The sequence below is a fragment of the Chiloscyllium punctatum genome, chromosome 28 (assembly GCF_047496795.1).
Source record: "Chiloscyllium punctatum isolate Juve2018m chromosome 28, sChiPun1.3, whole genome shotgun sequence".
Classification (NCBI taxonomy): Eukaryota; Metazoa; Chordata; class Chondrichthyes; order Orectolobiformes; family Hemiscylliidae; genus Chiloscyllium; species Chiloscyllium punctatum.
This window is the reverse complement of record NC_092766.1, coordinates 783115-802385: the sequence shown is the minus strand read 5'-3', so window position 1 is coordinate 802385 and position 19271 is coordinate 783115.

The window sequence follows — 19271 nt, the reverse complement described above, 5'->3', positions numbered from 1 at the left end:
ATGTGAGTATTTGTGCGTGTGAGTTTGAATGTGAGTGTGTCTCTGTCTGTGTCAATGTGAGTATCTGTGTGTGTGAGTGTGAATGTGAGAGTGTCTCTGTCTGTGTTGATGTGAGTATCTGTATGTGTGAGTGTGAATGTGAGTGTGTCTCTGTGTTGGTGTGAGTATCTGTGTGTGTGAGTGTGATGTGAGTGTGTCTCTGTGTGTGTCGATGTGAGTATCTGTGTGTGTGTGAGTGTGATGTGAGTGTGTCTCTGTCTGTGTCGATGTGAGTATCTGTGTGTGTGTGAGTGTGAATGTGAGTGTGTCTCTGTCTGTGTCGGTGTGAGTATCTGTGTGTGTGAGTGTGAATGTGAGTGTGTCTCTGTCTGTGTCGATGTGAGTATCTGTGTGTGTGAGTGTGAATGTGAGTGTGTCTCTGTCTGTCTGTGTCAATGTGAGTGTCTGTGTGTGTGAGTGTGAATGTGAGTGTGTCTCTGTCTGTGTCAATGTGAGTATCTGTGTGTGTGAGTGTGAATGTGAGTGTGTCTCTGTCTGTGTCAATGTGAGTATCTGTGTGTGTGAGTGTGAATGTGAGTGTGTCTCTGTCTGTCTGTGTCAATGTGAGTATCTGTGTGTGTGTGAGTGTGAATGTGAGTGTGTCTCTGTCTGTGTCGGTGTGAGTATCTGTGTGTGTGAGTGTGAATGTGAGTGTGTCTCTGTCTGTGTTGATGTGAGTATCTGTGTGTGTGATTGTGAATGTGAGTGTCTCTGTCTGTGTCAATGTGAGTATCTGTGTGTGTGTGAGTGTGAATGTGAGTGTGTCTCTGTCTGGGTCGGTGTGAGTATCTGTGTGTGTGTTAGTGTGAATGTGAGTGTGTCTCTGTGTCAATGTGAGTACCTGTGTGTGTGTGAGTGTGAATGTGAGTTTGTCTCTGTCTGTGTCAATGTGAGTATCTGTGTGTGTGAGTGTGAATGTGAGTGTGTCTCTGTCTGTGTCGATGTGAGTATCTGTGTGTGTGAGTGTGAATGTGAGTGTGTCTCTGTCTGTGTCAATGTGAGTATCTGTGTGTGTGAGTGTGAATGTGAGTGTGTCACTGTCTGTGTTGATGTGAGTATCTGTATGTGTGAGTGTGAATGTGAGTGTGTCTCTGTGTCGGTGTGAGTATCTGTGTGTGTGAGTGTGAATGTGAGTGTGTCTCTGTGTCAATGTGAGTACCTGTGTGTGTGTGAGTGTGAATGTGAGTGTGTCTCTGTCTGTGTCAATGTGAGTATCTGTGTGTGTGAGTGTGATGTGAGTGTGTCTCTGTCTGTGTCGATGTGGGTATCTGTGTGTGTGTGAGTGTGAATGTGAGTGTGTCTCTGTCTGTGTCGGTGTGAGTATCTGTGTGTGTGAGTGTGAATGTGAGTGTGTCTCTGTGTGTGTCGATGTGAGTATCTGTGTGTGTGTGAGTGTGAATGTGAGTGTGTCTCTGTCTGTGTCAATGTGAGTATCTGTGTGTGTGAGTGTGAATGTGAGTGTGTCTCTGTCTGTGTCGGTGTGAGTATCTGTGTGTGTGAGTGTGAATGTGAGTGTGTCTCTGTCTGTGTCAATTGAGTATCTGTGTGTGTGAGTGTGAATATGAGTGTGTCTCTGTCTGTCTGTGTCAATGTGAGTATCTGTGTGTGTGAGTGTGAATGTGAGTGTGTCTCTGTCTGTGTCAATGTGAGTATCTGTGTGTATGAGTGTGAATGTCAGTGTGTCTCTGTCTGTGTTGATGTGAGTATCTGTGTGTGTGATTTTGAATGTGAGTGTCTCTGTCTGTGTCAATGTGAGTATCTGTGTGTGTGTGAGTGTGAATGTGAGTGTGTCTCTGTCTGGGTCGGTGTGAGTATCTGTGTGTGTGTTAGTGTGAATGTGAGTGTGTCTCTGTGTCAATGTGAGTATCTGTGTGTGTGTGAGTGTGAATGTGAGTGTGTCTCTGTCTGTTTCGATGTGAGTATCTGTGTGTGTGAGTGTGAATGTGAGTGTGTCTCTGTCTGTGTCAATGTGAGTATCTGTGTGTGTGAGTGTGAATGTGAGTGTGTCACTGTCTGTGTTGATGTGAGTATCTGTATGTGTGAGTGTGAATGTGAGTGTGTCTCTGTGTCGGTGTGAGTATCTGTGTGTTTGAGTGTGATGTGAGTGTGTCTCTGTGTGTGTCGATGTGAGTATCTGTGTGTGTGTGAGTGTGATGTGAGTGTGTCTCTGTCTGTGTCGATGTGGGTATCTGTGTGTGTGTGAGTGTGAATGTGAGTGTGTCTCTGTCTGTGTCGGTGTGAGTATCTGTGTGTGTGAGTGTGAATGTGAGTGTGTCTCTGTGTGTGTCGATGTGAGTATCTGTGTGTGTGTGAGTGTGAATGTGAGTGTGTCTCTGTCTGTGTCGATGTGAGTATCTGTGTGTGTGAGTGTGAATGTGAGTGTGTCTCTGTCTGTGTCGGTGTGAGTATCTGTGTGTGTGAGTGTGAATGTGAGTGTGCCTCTGTCTGTGTCGGTGTGAGTATCTGTGTGTGTGTGAGTGTGAATGTGAGTGTGTCTCTGTGTCAATGTGAGTATCTGTGTGTGTGTGAGTGTGAATGTGAGTGTGTCTCTGTCTGTGTCAATGTGAGTATCTGTGTGTGTGAGTGTGAATGTGAGTGTGTCTCTGTCTGTGTCGATGTGAGTATCTGTGTGTGTGAGTGTGAATGTGAGTGTGTCTCTGTCTGTGTCAATGTGAGTATCTGTGTGTGTGAGTGTGAATGTGAGTGTGTCTCTGTCTGTGTCAATGTGAGTATCTGTGTGTGTGAGTGTGAATGTGAGTGTGTCTCTGTCTGTCTGTGTCAATGTGAGTGTCTGTGTGTGTGAGTGTGAATGTGAGTGTGTCTCGGTGTTGGTGTGAGTATCTGTGTGTGTGAGTTTGATGTGAGTGTGTCTCTGTGTGTGTCGATGTGAGTATCTGTGTGTGTGTGAGTGTGATGTGAGTGTGTCTCTGTCTGTGTCGATGTGAGTATCTGTGTGTGTGTGAGTGTGAATGTGAGTGTGTCTCTGTCTGTGTCGGTGTGAGTATCTGTGTGTGTGAGTGTGAATGTGAGTGTGTCTCTGTCTGTGTCGATGTGAGTATCTGTGTGTGTCAGTGTGAATGTGAGTGTGTCTCTGTCTGTCTGTGTCAATGTGAGTGTCTGCGTGTGTGAGTGTGAATGTGAGTGTGTCTCTGTCTGTGTCAATGTGAGTATCTGTGTGTGTGAGTGTGAATGTGAGTGTGTCTCTGTCTGTGTCAATGTGAGTATCTGTGTGTGTGAGTGTGAATGTGAGTGTGTCTCTGTCTGTCTGTGTCAATGTGAGTATATGTGTGTGTGAGTGTGAATGTGAGTGTGTCTCTGTCTGTGTCAATGTGAGTATCTGTGTGTGTGAGTGTGAATGTGAGTGTGTCTCTGTCTGTGTCAACGTGAGTATCTGTGTGTGTGAGTGTGAATGTGAGTGTGTCTCTGTCTGTGCCGGTGTGAGTATCTGTGTGAGAGTGTGAATGTGAGTGTGTCTCTGTCTGTGTCGGTGTGAGTATCTATGTGTGTGAGTGTGAATGTGAGTGTGTCTCTGCCTGTGTCGGTGTGAGTATCTGTGTGTGTGAGTGTAAATGTGAGTGTGTCTCTGTCTGTCTGTGTCAATGTGAGTGTCTGTGTGTGTGAGTGTGAATGTGAGTGTGTCTCTGTCTGTGTCAATGTGAGTATCTGTGTGTGTGAGTGTGAATGTGAGTGTGTCTCTGTCTGTGTCAATGTGAGTATCTGTGTGTGAGTGTGTGAATGTGAGTGTGTCTCTGTCTGTCTGTGTCGATGTGAGTATCTGTGTGTGTGAGTGTGAATGTGAGTGTGTCTCTGTGTCAATGTGAGTATCTGTGTGTGTGTGAGTGTGAATGTGAGTGTGTCTCTGTCTGTGTCGGTGTGAGTATCTGTGTGTGTGAGTGTGAATGTGAGTGTGTCTCTGTCTGTGTCAATGTGAGTATCTGTGTGTGTGTGAGTGTGAATGTGAGTGTGTCTCTGTGCCAATGTGAGTATCTGTGTGTGTGTGAGTGTGAATGTGAGTGTGTCTCTGTCTGTGTCAATGTGAGTATCTGTGTGTGTGAGTGTGAATGTGAGTGTGTCTCTGTCTGTGTCGATGTGAGTATTTGTGCGTGTGAGTTTGAATGTGAGTGTGTCTCTGTCTGTGTCAATGTGAGTATCTGTGTGTGTGAGTGTGAATGTGAGAGTGTCTCTGTCTGTGTTGATGTGAGTATCTGTATGTGTGAGTGTGAATGTGAGTGTGTCTCTGTGTTGGTGTGAGTATCTGTGTGTGTGAGTGTGATGTGAGTGTGTCTCTGTGTGTGTCGATGTGAGTATCTGTGTGTGTGTGAGTGTGATGTGAGTGTGTCTCTGTCTGTGTCGATGTGAGTATCTGTGTGTGTGTGAGTGTGAATGTGAGTGTGTCTCTGTCTGTGTCGGTGTGAGTATCTGTGTGTGTGAGTGTGAATGTGAGTGTGTCTCTGTCTGTGTCGATGTGAGTATCTGTGTGTGTGAGTGTGAATGTGAGTGTGTCTCTGTCTGTCTGTGTCAATGTGAGTGTCTGTGTGTGTGAGTGTGAATGTGAGTGTGTCTCTGTCTGTGTCAATGTGAGTATCTGTGTGTGTGAGTGTGAATGTGAGTGTGTCTCTGTCTGTGTCAATGTGAGTATCTGTGTGTGTGAGTGTGAATGTGAGTGTGTCTCTGTCTGTCTGTGTCAATGTGAGTATCTGTGTGTGTGTGAGTGTGAATGTGAGTGTGTCTCTGTCTGTGTCGGTGTGAGTATCTGTGTGTGTGAGTGTGAATGTGAGTGTGTCTCTGTCTGTGTTGATGTGAGTATCTGTGTGTGTGATTGTGAATGTGAGTGTCTCTGTCTGTGTCAATGTGAGTATCTGTGTGTGTGTGAGTGTGAATGTGAGTGTGTCTCTGTCTGGGTCGGTGTGAGTATCTGTGTGTGTGTTAGTGTGAATGTGAGTGTGTCTCTGTGTCAATGTGAGTACCTGTGTGTGTGTGAGTGTGAATGTGAGTTTGTCTCTGTCTGTGTCAATGTGAGTATCTGTGTGTGTGAGTGTGAATGTGAGTGTGTCTCTGTCTGTGTCGATGTGAGTATCTGTGTGTGTGAGTGTGAATGTGAGTGTGTCTCTGTCTGTGTCAATGTGAGTATCTGTGTGTGTGAGTGTGAATGTGAGTGTGTCACTGTCTGTGTTGATGTGAGTATCTGTATGTGTGAGTGTGAATGTGAGTGTGTCTCTGTGTCGGTGTGAGTATCTGTGTGTGTGAGTGTGATGTGAGTGTGTCTCTGTGTGTGTCGATGTGAGTATCTGTGTGTGTGTGAGTGTGATGTGAGTGTGTCTCTGTCTGTGTCGATGTGGGTATCTGTGTGTGTGTGAGTGTGAATGTGAGTGTGTCTCTGTCTGTGTCGGTGTGAGTATCTGTGTGTGTGAGTGTGAATGTGAGTGTGTCTCTGTGTGTGTCGATGTGAGTATCTGTGTGTGTGTGAGTGTGAATGTGAGTGTGTCTCTGTCTGTGTCAATGTGAGTATCTGTGTGTGTGAGTGTGAATGTGAGTGTGTCTCTGTCTGTGTCGGTGTGAGTATCTGTGTGTGTGAGTGTGAATGTAAGTGTGTCTCTGTCTGTCTGTGTCAATGTGAGTATCTGTGTGTGTGTGAGTGTGAATGTGAGTGTGCCTCTGTCTGTGTCGGTGTGAGTATCTGTGTGTGTGTGAGTGTGAATGTGAATGTGTCTCTGTGTCGGTGTGAGTATCTGTGTGTGTGAGTGTGAATGTGAGTGTGTCTCTGACTGTGTCGATGTGAGTATCTGTGTGTGTGTGAGTGTGAATGTGAGTGTGTCTCTGTGTCGGTGCGAGTATCTGTGTGTGTGAGTGTGAATGTGAGTGTGTCTCTGTCTGTGTCAATGTGAGTATCTGTGTGTGTGTGAGTGTGAATGTGAGTGTGTCTCTGTCTGTGTCGGTGTGAGTATCTGTGTGTGTGAGTGTGAATGTGAGTGTGTCTCTGTCTGTGTCAATGTGAGTATCTGTGTGTGTGAGAGTGAATGTAAGTGTGTCTCTGTCTGTCTGTGTCAATGTGAGTATCTGTGTGTGTGTGAGTGTGAATGTGAGTGTGCCTCTGTCTGTGTCGGTGTGAGTATCTGTGTGTGTGTGAGTGTGAATGTGAATGTGTCTCTGTGTCGGTGTGAGTATCTGTGTGTGTGAGTGTGAATGTGAGTGTGTCTCTGTCTGTGTCGATGTGAGTATCTGTGTGTGTGTGAGTGTGAATGTGAGTGTGTCTCTGTGTCGGTGCGAGTATCTGTGTGTGTGAGTGTGAATGTGAGTGTGTCTCTGTCTGTGTCAATGTGAGTATCTGTGTGTGTGAGTGTGAATGTGAGTGTGTCTCTGTCTGTGTCGGTGTGAGTATCTGTGTGTATGAGTGTGAATGTGAGTGTGTCTCTGTCTGTGTCAATGTGAGTATCTGTGTGTGTGAGTGTGAATGTGAGTGTGTCTCTGTGTCAATGTGAGTATCTGTGTGTGTGTGAGTGTGAATGTGAGTGTGTCTCTGTCTGTGTCAATGTGAGTATCTGTGTGTGTGAGTGTGAATGTGAGTGTGTCTCTGTCTGTGTCGATGTGAGTATCTGTGTGTGTGAGTGTGAATGTGAGTGTGTCTCTGTCTGTGTCAATGTGAGTATCTGTGTGTGTGAGTGTGAATGTGAGTGTGTCACTGTCTGTGTTGATGTGAGTATCTGTATGTGTGAGTGTGAATGTGAGTGTGTCTCTCTGTCGGTGTGGGTATCTGTGTGTGTGAGTTTGATGTGAGTGTGTCTCTGTGTGTGTCGATTTGAGTATCTGTGTGTGTGTGAGTGTGATGTGAGTGTGTCTCTGTCTGTGTCGATGTGAGTATCTGTGTGTGTGTGAGTGTGAATGTGAGTGTGTCTCTGTCTGTGTCGGTGTGAGTATCTGTGTGTGTGAGTGTGAATGTGAGTGTGTCTCTGTGTGTGTCGATGTGAGTATCTGTGTGTGTGTGAGTGTGAATGTGAGTGTGTCTCTGTCTGTGTCGAAGTGAGTATCTGTGTGTGTGAGTGTGAATGTGAGTGTGTCTCTGTCTGTGTCGGTGTGAGTATCTGTGTGTGTGAGTGTGAATGTGAGTGTGTCTCTGTCTGTGTCAATGTGAGTATCTGTGTGTGTGAGTGTGAATGTAAGTGTGTCTCTGTCTGTCTGTGTCAATGTGAGTATCTGTGTGTGTGTGTGAGTGTGAATGTGAGTGTGTCTCTGTCTGTGTCGGTGTGAGTATCTTAGTGTGTGTGAGTGTGAATGTGAGTGTGTCTCTGTGTCGGTGTGAGTATCTGTGTGTGTGAGTGTGAATGTGAGTGTGTCTCTGTCTGTGTCGATGTGAGTATCTGTTTGTGTGTGAGTGTGAATGTGAGTGTGTCTCTGTGTCGGTGCGAGTATCTGTGTGTGTGAGTGTGAATGTGAGTGTGTCTCTGTCTGTGTCAATGTGAGTATCTGTGTGTGTGTGAGTGTGAATGTGAGTGTGTCTCTGTCTGTCTGTGTCGATGTGAGTATCTGTGTGTGAGTGTGAATGTAAGTGTGTCTCTGTGTCAATGTGAGTATCTGTGTGTGTGAGTGTGAATGTGAGTGTGTCTCTGTCTGTGTCGATGTGAGTATCTGTGTGTGAGTGAGTGTGAATGTGAGTTTGTCTCTGTGTCAATGTGAGTATCTGTGTGTGTGAGTGTGAATGTGAGTGTGTCTCTGTCTGTGTCGATGTGAGTATCTGTGTGTGTGTGAGTGTGAATGTGAGTGTGTGTCTGTGTCGATGTGAGTATCTGTGTGTGTGAGTGTGTGAATGTGAGTGTGTCTCTGTGTCAATGTGAGTATCTGTGTGTGTGAGTGTGAATGTGAGTGTTTCTCTGTGTCGATGTGAGTATCTGTGTGTGTGAGTGTGTGAATGTGAGTGTGTCTCTGTGTCAATGTGAGTATCTGTGTGTGTGAGTGTGAATGTGAGTGTGTCTCTGTCTGTGTCGTTGTGAGTATCTGTGTGTGTGTGAGTGTGAATGTGAGTGTGTCGCTGTGTCAATGTGAGTATCTGTGTGTGTGAGTGTGAATGTGAGTGTGTCTCTGTCTGTGTCGATGTGGGTATCTGTGTGTGTGAGTGTGAATGTGAGTGTGTCTCTGTCTGTGTCAATGTGAGTATCTGTGTGTGTGAGTGTGAATGTGAGTGTGTCTCTGTCTGTGTTGATGTGAGTATCTGTGTGTGTGAGTGTGAATGTGAGTGTGTCTCTGTGTCGATGTGAGTATCTGTGTGTGTGAGTGTGTGAATGTGAGTGTGTCTCTGTCTGTGTCGATGTGATTATCTGTGTGTGTGTGAGTGTGAATGTGAGTGTGTCTCTGTCTGTGTCGGTGTGAGTATCTGTGTGTGTGAGTGTGAATGTGAGTGTGTCTCTGTCTGTGTCAATGTGAGTATCTGTGTGTGTGTGAGTGTGAATGTGAGTGTGTCTCTGTCTGTCTGTGTCGATGTGAGTATCTGTGTGTGAGTGTGAATGTGAGTGTGTCTCTGTGTCAATGTGAGTATCTGTGTGTGTGAGTGTGAATGTGAGTGTGTCTCTGTCTGTGTCGGTGTGAGTATCTGTGTGTGTGAGTGTGAATGTGAGTGTGTCTCTGTCTGTCTGTGTCAATGTGAGTATCTGTGTGTGTGAGTGTGAATGTGAGTGTGTCTCTGTCTGTGTCAATGTGAGTATCTGTGTGTGTGAGTGTGAATGTGAGTGTGTCTCTGTCTGTGTCAATGTGAGTATCTGTGTGTGTGAGTGTGAATGTGAGTGTGTCTCTGTCTGTCTGTGTCAATGTGAGTATCTGTGTGTGTGAGTGTGAATGTGAGTGTGTCTCTGTCTGTGTCAATGTGAGTATCTGTGTGTGTGAGTGTGAATGTGAGTGTGTCTCTGTCTGTGTCGATGTGAGTATCTGTGTGTGTGAGTGTGAACGTGAGTGTCTCTGTCTGTGTCAATGTGAGTATCTGTGTGTGTGTGAGTGTCGAATGTGAGTGTGTCTCTGTCTGTGTCGGTGTGAGTATCTATGTGAGTGAGTGTGAATGTGAGTGTGTCTCTGTCTGTGTCAATGTGAGTATCTGTGTGTGTGAGTGTGAATGTGAGTGTGTCTCTGTGTCAATGTGAGTATCTGTGTGTGTGAGTGTGAATGTGAGTGTATCTCTGTCTGTGTCAATGTGAGTATCTGTGTGTGTGAGTGTGAATGTGAGTGTGTCTCTGTCTGTGTCAACGTGAGTATCTGTGTGGGTGTGAGTGTGAATGTGAGTGTGTCTCTGTCTGTGTCAATGTGAGTATCTGTGTGTGTGAGTGTGAATGTTTTTGTGTCTCTGTGTCGGTGTGAGTATCTGTGTGTGTGAGTGTGATGTGAGTGTGTCTCTGTGTGTGTCGATGTGAGTATCTGTGTGTGTGAGTGTGATGTGTGTGTCTCTGTCTGTGTCGATGTGAGTATCTGTGTGTGTGTGAGTGTGAATGTGAGTGTGTCTCTGTCTGTGTCGGTGTGAGTATCTGTGTGTGTGAGTGTGAATGTGAGTGTGTCTCTGTCTGTGTCAATGTGAGTATCTGTGTGTGTGAGTGTGAATGTGAGTGTGTCTCTGTCAGTGTCGGTGTGAGTATCTGTGTGTGTGAGTGTGAATGTGAGTGTGTCTCTGTCTGTGTCGATGTGAGTATCTGTGTGTGTGAGTGTGAATGTGAGTGTGTCTCTGTCAGTGTCGGTGTGAGTATCTGTGTGTGTGAGTGTGAATGTGAGTGTGTCTCTGTCTGTGTCAATGTGAGTATCTGTGTGTGTGAGTGTGAATGGGAGTGTGTCTCTGTCTGTGTCGATGTGAGTATCTGTGCGTGTGAGTGTGAATGTGACTGTGTCTCTGTCTGTGTCAATGTGAGTATCTGTGTGTGTGAGTGTGAATGTGAGTGTGTCTCTGTCTGTGTTGATGTGAGTATCTGTATGTGTGAGTGTGAATGTGAGTGTGTCTCTGTGTTGGTGTGAGTATCTGTGTGTGTGAGTGTGATGTGAGTGTGTCTCTGTGTGTGTCGATGTGAGTATCTGTGTGTGTGTGAGTGTGATGTGAGTGTGTCTCTGTCTGTGTCGATGTGAGTATCTGTGTGTGTGTGAGTGTGAATGTGAGTGTGTCTCTGTCTGTGTCGGTGTGAGTATCTGTGTGTGTGTTATTGTGAATGTGAGTGTGTCTCTGTCTGTGTCGATGTGAGTAACTGTGTGTGTGAGTGTGAATGTGAGTGTATCTCTGTCTGTCTGTGTCAATGTGAGTGTCTGTGAGTGTGAGTGTGAATGTGAGTGTGTCTCTGTCTGTGTCAATGTGAGTATCTGTGTGTGTGAGTGTGAATCTGAGTGTGTCTCTGTCTGTGTCAATGTGAGTATCTGTGTGTGTGAGTGTGAATGTGAGTGTGTCTCTGTCTGTCTGTGTCAATGTGAGTATCTGTGTGTGTGAGTGTGAATGTGAGTGTGTCTCTGTCTGTGTCAATGTGAGTATCTGTGTTTGTGAGTGTGAATGTGAGTGTGTCTCTGTCTGTGTTGATGTGAGTATCTGTGTGTGTGATTGTGAATGTGAGTGTCTCTGTCTGTGTCAATGTGAGTATCTGTGTGTGTGTGAGTGTGAATGTGAGTGTGTCTCTGTCTGGGTCGGTGTGAGTATCTGTGTGTGTGTTAGTGTGAATGTGAGTGTGTCTCTGTGTCAATGTGAGTATCTGTGTGTGTGTGAGTGTGAATGTGAGTGTGTCTCTGTCTGTGTCAATGTGAGTATCTGTGTGTGTGAGTGTGAATGTGAGTGTGTCTCTGTCTGTGTCGATGTGAGTATCTGTGTGTGTGAGTGTGAATGTGAGTGTGTCTCTGTCTGTGTCAATGTGAGTATCTGTGTGTGTGAGTGTGAATGTGAGTGTGTCACTGTCTGTGTTGATGTGAGTATCTGTATGTGTGAGTGTGAATGTGAGTGTGTCTCTGTGTCGGTGTGAGTATCTGTGTGTGTGAGTGTGATGTGAGTGTGTCTCTGTGTGTGTCGATGTGAGTATCTGTGTGTGTGTGAGTGTGATGTGAGTGTGTCTCTGTCTGTGTCGATGTGGGTATCTGTGTGTGTGTGAGTGTGAATGTGAGTATGTCTCTGTCTGTGTCGGTGTGAGTATCTGTGTGTGTGAGTGTGAATGTGAGTGTGTCTCTGTGTGTGTCGATGTGAGTATCTGTGTGTGTGTGAGTGTGAATGTGAGTGTGTCTCTGTCTGTGTCGATGTGAGTATCTGTGTGTGTGAGTGTGAATGTGAGTGTGTCTCTGTCTGTGTCAGTGTGAGTATCTGTGTGTGTGAGTGTGAATGTGAGTGTGTCTCTGTCTGTGTCAATGTGAGTATCTGTGTGTGTGAGTGTGAATGTAAGTGTGTCTCTGTCTGTCTGTGTCAATGTGAGTATCTGTGTGTGTGTGAGTGTGAATGTGAGTGTGCCTCTGTCTGTGTCGGTGTGAGTATCTGTGTGTGTGTGAGTGTGAATGTGAGTGTGTCTCTGTGTCGGTGTGAGTATCTGTGTGTGTGAGTGTGAATGTGAGTGTGTCTCTGTCTGTGTCGATGTGAGTATCTGTGTGTGTGTGAGTGTGAATGTGAGTGTGTCTCTGTGTCGGTGCGAGTATCTGTGTGTGTGAGTGTGAATGTGAGTGTGTCTCTGTCTGTGTCAATGTGAGTATCTGTGTGTGTGTGAGTGTGAATGTGAGTGTGTCTCTGTCTGTCTGTGTCGATGTGAGTATCTGTGTGTGAGTGTGAATGTAAGTGTGTCTCTGTGTCAATGTGAGTATCTGTGTGTGTGAGTGTGAATGTGAGTGTGTCTCTGTCTGTGTCGATGTGAGTATCTGTGTGTGTGATTGTGAATGTGAGTGTCTCTGTCTGTGTCAATGTGAGTATCTGTGTGTGTGTGAGTGTGAATGTGAGTGTGTCTCTGTCTGTGTCGGTGTGAGTATCTGTGTGTATGAGTGTGAATGTGAGTGTGTCTCTGTCTGTGTCAATGTGAGTATCTGTGTGTGTGAGTGTGAATGTGAGTGTGTCTCTGTGTCAATGTGAGTATCTGTGTGTGTGAGTGTGAATGTGAGTGTGTCTCTGTCTGTGTTGATGTGAGTATCTGTGTGTGTGAATGTGAATGTGAGTGTGTCTCTGTCTGTCTGTGTCGATGTGAGTATCTGTGTGTGAGTGTGAATGTAAGTGTGTCTCTGTGTCAATGTGAGTATCTGTGTGTGTGAGTGTGAATGTGAGTGTGTCACTGTCTGTGTTGATGTGAGTATCTGTATGTGTGAGTGTGAATGTGAGTGTGTCTCTCTGTCGGTGTGAGTATCTGTGTGTGTGAGTGTGATGTGAGTGTGTCTCTGTGTGTGTCGATTTGAGTATCTGTGTGTGTGTGAGTGTGATGTGAGTGTGTCTCTGTCTGTGTCGATGTGAGTATCTGTGTGTGTGTGAGTGTGAATGTGAGTGTGTCTCTGTCTGTGTCGGTGTGAGTATCTGTGTGTGTGAGTGTGAATGTGAGTGTGTCTCTGTGTGTGTCGATGTGAGTAGCTGTGTGTGTGTGAGTGTGAATGTGAGTGTGTCTCTGTCTGTGTCGAAGTGAGTATCTGTATGTGTGAGTGTGAATGTGAGTGTGTCTCTGTCTGTGTCAATGTGAGTATCTGTGTGTGTGAGTGTGAATGTAAGTGTGTCTCTGTCTGTCTGTGTCAATGTGAGTATCTGTGTGTGTGTGTGAGTGTGAATGTGAGTGTGTCTCTGTCTGTGTCGGTGTGAGTATCTGTGTGTGTGTGAGTGTCAATGTGAGTGTGTCTCTGTGTCGGTGTGAGTATCTGTGTGTGTGAGTGTGAATGTGAGTGTGTCTCTGTCTGTGTCGATGTGAGTATCTGTGTGTGTGTGAGTGTGAATGTGAGTGTGTCTCTGTGTCGGTGCGAGTATCTGTGTGTGTGAGTGTGAATGTGAGTGTGTCTCTGTCTGTGTCAATGTGAGTATCTGTGTGTGTGTGAGTGTGAATGTGAGTGTGTCTCTGTCTGTCTGTGTCGATGTGAGTATCTGTGTGTGAGTGTGAATGTAAGTGTGTCTCTGTGTCAATGTGAGTATCTGTGTGTGTGAGTGTGAATGTGAGTGTGTTTCTGTCTGTGTCGATGTGAGTATCTGTGTGTGTGTGAGTGTGAATGTGAGATTGTCTCTGTGTCAATGTGAGTATCTGTGTGTGTGAGTGTGAATGTGAGTGTGTCTCTGTCTGTGTCGATGTGAGTATCTGTGTGTGTGTGAGTGTGAATGTGAGTGTGTGTCTGTGTCGATGTGAGTATCTGTGTGTGTGAGTGTGTGAATGTGAGTGTGTCTCTGTGTCAATGTGAGTATCTGTGTGTGTGAGTGTGAATGTGAGTGTTTCTCTGTGTCGATGTGAGTATCTGTGTGTGTGAGTGTGTGAATGTGAGTGTGTCTCTGTGTCAATGTGAGTATCTGTGTGTGTGAGTGTGAATGTGAGTGTGTCTCTGTCTGTGTCGGTGTGAGTATCTGTGTGTGTGTGAGTGTGAATGTGAGTGTGTCTCTGTGTCAATGTGAGTATCTGTGTGTGTGAGTGTGAATGTGAGTGTGTCTCTGTCTGTGTCGATGTGGGTATCTGTGTGTGTGAGTGTGAATGTGAGTGTGTCTCTGTCTGTGTCAATGTGAGTATCTGTGTGTGTGAGTGTGAATGTGAGTGTGTCTCTGTCTGTGTTGATGTGAGTATCTGTGTGTGTGAGTGTGAATGTGAGTGTGTCTCTGTGTCGATGTGAGTATCTGTGTGTGTGAGTGTGTGAATGTGAGTGTGTCTCTGTCTGTGTCGATGTTAGTATCTGTGTGTGTGTGAGTGTGAATGTGAGTGTGTCTCTGTGTCGGTGTGAGTATCTGTGTTTGAGAGTGTGAATGTGAGTGTGTCTCTGTCTGTGTCAATGTGAGTATCTGTGTGTGAGTGAGTGTGAATGTGAGTGTGTCTCTGTCTGTCTGTGTCGATGTGAGTATCTGTGTGTGAGTGTGAATGTGAGTGTGTCTCTGTGTCAATGTGAGTATCTGTGTGTGTGAGTGTGAATGTGAGTGTGTCTCTGTCTGTGTCGGTGTGAGTATCTGTGTGTGTGAGTGTGAATGTGAGTGTGTCTCTGTCTGTCTGTGTCAATGTGAGTATCTGTGTGTGTGAGTGTGAATGTGAGTGTGTCTCTGTCTGTGTCAATGTGAGTATCTGTGTGTGTGAGTGTGTCTCTGTCTGTGTCAATGTGAGTATCTGTGTGTGTGAGTGTGAATGTGAGTGTGTCTCTGTCTGTCTGTGTCAATGTGAGTATCTGTGTGTGTGAGTGTGAATGTGAGTGTGTCTCTGTCTGTGTCAATGTGAGTATCTGTGTGTGTGAGTGTGAATGTGAGTGTGTCTCTGTCTGTGTCAATGTGAGTATCTGTGTGTGTGAGTGTGAATGTGAGTGTCTCTGTCTGTGTCAATGTGAGTATCTGTGTGTGTGTGAGTGTCGAATGTGAGTGTGTCTCTGTCTGTGTCGGTGTGAGTATCTGTATGTGTGAGTGTGAATGTGAGTGTATCTCTGTCTGTGTCAATGTGAGTATCTGTGTGTGTGAGTGTGAATGTGAATGTGTCTCTGTCTGTGTCAACGTGAGTATCTGTGTGGGTGTGAGTGTGAATGTGAGTGTGTCTCTGTCTGTGTCAATGTGAGTATCTGTGTGTGTGAGTGTGAATGTTAGTGTGTCTCTGTGTCGGTGTGAGTATCTGTGTGTGTGAGTGTGAATGTGAGTGTGTCTCTGTCTGTGTCGGTGTGAGTATCTGTGTGTGTGAGTGTGAATGTGAGTGTGTCTCTGTCTGTGTCAATGTGTGTATCTGTGTGTGTGAGTGTGAATGTGAGTGTGTCTCTGTCTGTCTGTGTCAACGTGAGAATCTGTGTGGGTGTGAGTGTGAATGTGAGTGTGTCTCTGTCTGTGTCGGTGTGAGTATCTGTGTGTGTGTGAGTCTGAATGTGAGTTTGTCTCTGTGTCGGTGTGAGTATCTGTGTGTGTGAGTGTGAATGTGAGTGTGTCTCTGTCTGTGTCGATGTGAGTATCTGTGTGTGTGTGAGTGTGAATGTGAGTGTGTTTCTGTGTCGGTGTGAGTATCTGTGTGTGTGAGTGTGAATGTGAGTGTGTCTCTGTCTGTGCCAATGTGAGTATCTGTGTGTGTGTGAGTGTGAATGTGAGTGTGTCTCTGTCTGTGTTGATGTGAGTATCTGTGTGTGTGTGAGTGTGAATGTGAGTGTGTCTCTGTGTCAATGTGAGTATCTGTGTGTGTGAGTGTGAATGTGAGTGTGTCTCTGTCTGTGTCGATGTGGGTATCTGCGTGTGTGAGTGTGAATGTGAGTGTGTCTCTGTCTGTGTCAATGTGAGTATCTGTGTGTGTGAGTGTGAATGTGAGTGTGTCTCTGTCTGTGTTGATGTGAGTATTTGTGTGTGTGAGTGTGAATGTGAGTGTGTCTCTGTGTCGATGTGAGTATCTGTGTGTGTGAGTGTGTGAATGTGAGTGTGTCTCGGTCTGTGTCGATGTGAGTATCTGTTTGTGTGTGAGTGTGAATGTGAGTGTGTCTCTGTGTCGGTGTGAGTATCTGTGAGTGTGAGTGTGAATGTGAGTGTGTCTCTGTCTGTGTCAATGTAAGTATCTGTGTGTGTGAGTGTGAATGTGAGTGTGTCTCTGTCTGTCTGCGTCGATGTGAGTATCTGTGTGTGAGTGTGAATGTGAGTGTGTCTCTGTGTCAATGTGAGTATCTGTGTGTGTGAGTGTGAATGTGAGTGTGTCTCTGTCTGTGTCGATGTGAGTATCTGTGTGTTTGTGAGTGTGAATGTGAGTGTGTCTCTGTGTCGATGTGAGTATCTGTGTGTGTGAGTGTGAATGTGAGTGTGTATCTGTCTGTGTCGGTGTGAGTATCTGTGTGTGTGAGTGTGAATGTGAGTGTGTCTCTGTCTGTGTCGATGTGAGTATCTGTGTGTGTGTGAGTGTGAATGTGAGTGTGTCTCTGTCTGTGTCGATGTGAGTATCTGTGTGTGTGAGTGTGTAAATGTGAGTGTGCCTCTGTGTCAATGTGAGTATCTGTGTGTGTGAGTGTGAATGTGAGTGTGTCTCTGTCTGTGTCGATGTGAGTATCTGTGTGTGTGAGTGTGTGAATGTGAGTGTGTCTCTGTGTCAATGTGAGTATCTGTGTGTGTGTGAGTGTGAATGTGAGTGTGTCTCTGTCTGTGTCGGTGTGAGTATCTGTGTGTGTGTGAGTGTGAATGTGAGTGTGTCTCTGTGTCAATGTGAGTACCTGTGTGTGTGAGTGTGAATGTGAGTGTGTCTCTGTCTGTGTCGATGTGGGTATCTGCGTGTGTGAGTGTGAATGTGAATGTGTCTCTGTCTGTGTCAATGTGAGTATCTGTGTGTGTGAGTGTGAATGTGAGTGTGTCTCTGTGTCAATGTGAGTATCTGTGTGTGTGAGTGTGAATGTGAGTGTTTCCCTGTGTCGATGTGAGTATCTGTGTGTGTGAGTGTGTGAATGTGAGTGTGTCTCTGTGTCAATGTGAGTATCTGTGTGTGTGAGTGTGAATGTGTGTGTGTCTCTGTCTGTGTCGGTGTGAGTATCTGTGTGTGTGTGAGTGTGAATGTGAGTGTGTCTCTGTGTCAATGTGAGTATCTGTGTGTGTGAGTGTGAATGTGAGTGTGTCTCTGTCTGTGTCGATGTGGGTATCTGTGTGTGTGAGTGTGAATGTGAGTGTGTCTCTGTCTGTGTCAATGTGAGTATCTGTGTGTGTGAGTGTGAATGTGAGTGTGTCTCTGTCTGTGTTGATGTGAGTATCTGTGTGTGTGAGTGTGAATGTGAGTGTGTCTCTGTGTCGATGTGAGTATCTGTGTGTGTGAGTGTGTGAATGTGAGTGTGTCTCTGTCTGTGTCGATGTGAGTATCTGTGTGTGTGTGAGTGTTAATGTGAGTGTGTCTCTGTGTCGGTGTGAGTATCTGTGTGTGTGAGTGTGAATGTGAGTGTGTCTCTGTCTGTGTCAATGTGAGTATCTGTGTGTGTGTGAGTGTGAATGTGAGTGTGTCTCTGTCTGTCTGTGTCGATGTGAGTATCTGTGTGTGAGTGTGAATGTGAGTGTGTCTCTGTGTCAATGTGAGTATCTGTGTGTGTGAGTGTGAATGTGAGCGTGTCTCTGTCTGTGTCGGTGTGAGTATCTGTGTGTGTGAGTGTGAATGTGAGTGTGTCTCTGTCTGTCTGTGTCAATGTGAGTATCTGTGTGTGTGAGTGTGAATGTGAGTGTGTCTCTGTCTGTGTCAATGTGAGTATCTGTTTGTGTGAGTGTGAATGTGAGTGTGTCTCTGTCTGTGTCAATGTGAGTATCTGTGTGTGTGAGTGTGAATCTGAGTGTGTCTCTGTCTGTCTGTGTCAATGTGAGTATCTGTGTGTGTGAGTGTGAATGTGAGTGTGTCTCTGTCTGTGTCAATGTGAGTATCTGTGTGTGTGAGTGTGAATGTGAGTGTGTCTCTGTCTGTGTCGATGTGAGTATCTGTGTGTGTGAGTGTGAACGTGAGTGTCTCATTCTGTGTCAATGTGAGTATCTGTGTGTGTGAGTGTCGAAGGTGAGTGTGTCTCTGTCTGTGTCGGTGTGAGTATCTGTGTGTGTGAGTGTGAATGTGAGTGTGTCTCTGTCTGTGTCAATGTGAGTATCTGTGTGTGTGAGTGTGAATGTAAGTGTGTCTCTGTCTGTCTGTGTCAATGTGAGTATCTGTGTGTGTGTGAGTGTGAATGTAAGTGTGCATCTGTCTGTGTCGGTGTGAGTATCTGTGTGTGTGTGAGTGTGAATGTGAGTGTGTCTCTGTGTCGGTGTGAGTATCTGTGTGTGTGAGTGTGAATGTGAGTGTGTCTCTGTCTGTGTCGATGTGAGTATCTGTGTGTGTGTGAGTGTGAATGTGAGTGTGTCTCTGTGTCGGTGCGAGTATCTGTGTGTGTGAGTGTGAATGTGAGTGTGTCTCTGTCTGTGTCAATGTGAGTATCTGTGTGTGTGTGAGTGTGAATGTGAGTGTGTCTCTGTCTGTCTGTGTCGATGTGAGTATCTGTGTGTGAGTGTGAATGTAAGTGTGTCTCTGTGTCAATGTGAGTATCTGTGTGTGTGAGTGTGAATGTGAGTGTGTCTCTGTCTGTGTCGATGTGAGTATCTGTGTGTGTGATTGTGAATGTGAGTGTCTCTGTCTGTGTCAATGTGAGTATCTGTGTGTGTGTGAGTGTGAATGTGAGTGTGTCTCTGTCTGTGTCGGTGTGAGTATCTGTGTGTATGAGTGTGAATGTGAGTGTGTCTCTGTCTGTGTCAATGTGAGTATCTGTGTGTGTGAGTGTGAATGTGAGTGTGTCTCTGTGTCAATGTGAGTATCTGTGTGTGTGTGAGTGTGAATGTGAGTGTGTCTCTGTCTGTGTCAATGTGAGTATCTGTGTGTGTGAGTGTGAATGTGAGTGTGTCTCTGTCTGTGTCGATGTGAGTATCTGTGTGTGTGAGTGTGAATGTGAGTGTGTCTCTGTCTGTGTCAATGTGAGTATCTGTGTGTGTGAGTGTGAATGTGAGTGTGTCACTGTCTGTGTTGATGTGAGTATCTGTATGTGTGAGTGTGAATGTGAGTGTGTCTCTCTGTCGGTGTGAGTATCTGTGTGTGTGAGTGTGATGTGAGTGTGTCTCTGTGTGTGTCGATTTGAGTATCTGTGTGTGTGTGAGTGTGATGTGAGTGTGTCTCTGTCTGTGTCGATGTGAGTATCTGTGTGTGTGTGAGTGTGAATGTGAGTGTGTCTCTGTCTGTGTCGGTGTGAGTATCTGTGTGTGTGAGTGTGAATGTGAGTGTGTCTCTGTGTGTGTCGATGTGAGTAGCTGTGTGTGTGTGAGTGTGAATGTGAGTGTGTCTCTGTCTGTGTCGAAGTGAGTATCTGTGTGTGTGAGTGTGAATGTGAGTGTGTCTCTGTCTGTGTCGGTGTGAGTATCTTTGTGTGTGAGTGTGAATGTGAGTGTGTCTCTGTCTGTGTCAATGTGAGTATCTGTGTGTGTGAGTGTGAATGTAAGTGTGTCTCTGTCTGTCTGTGTCAATGTGAGTATCTGTGTGTGTGTGTGAGTGTGAATGTGAGTGTGTCTCTGTCTGTGTCGGTGTGAGTATCTGTGTGTGTGTGAGTGTGAATGTGAGTGTGTCTCTGTGTCGGTGTGAGTATCTGTGTGTGTGAGTGTGAATGTGAGTGTGTCTCTGTCT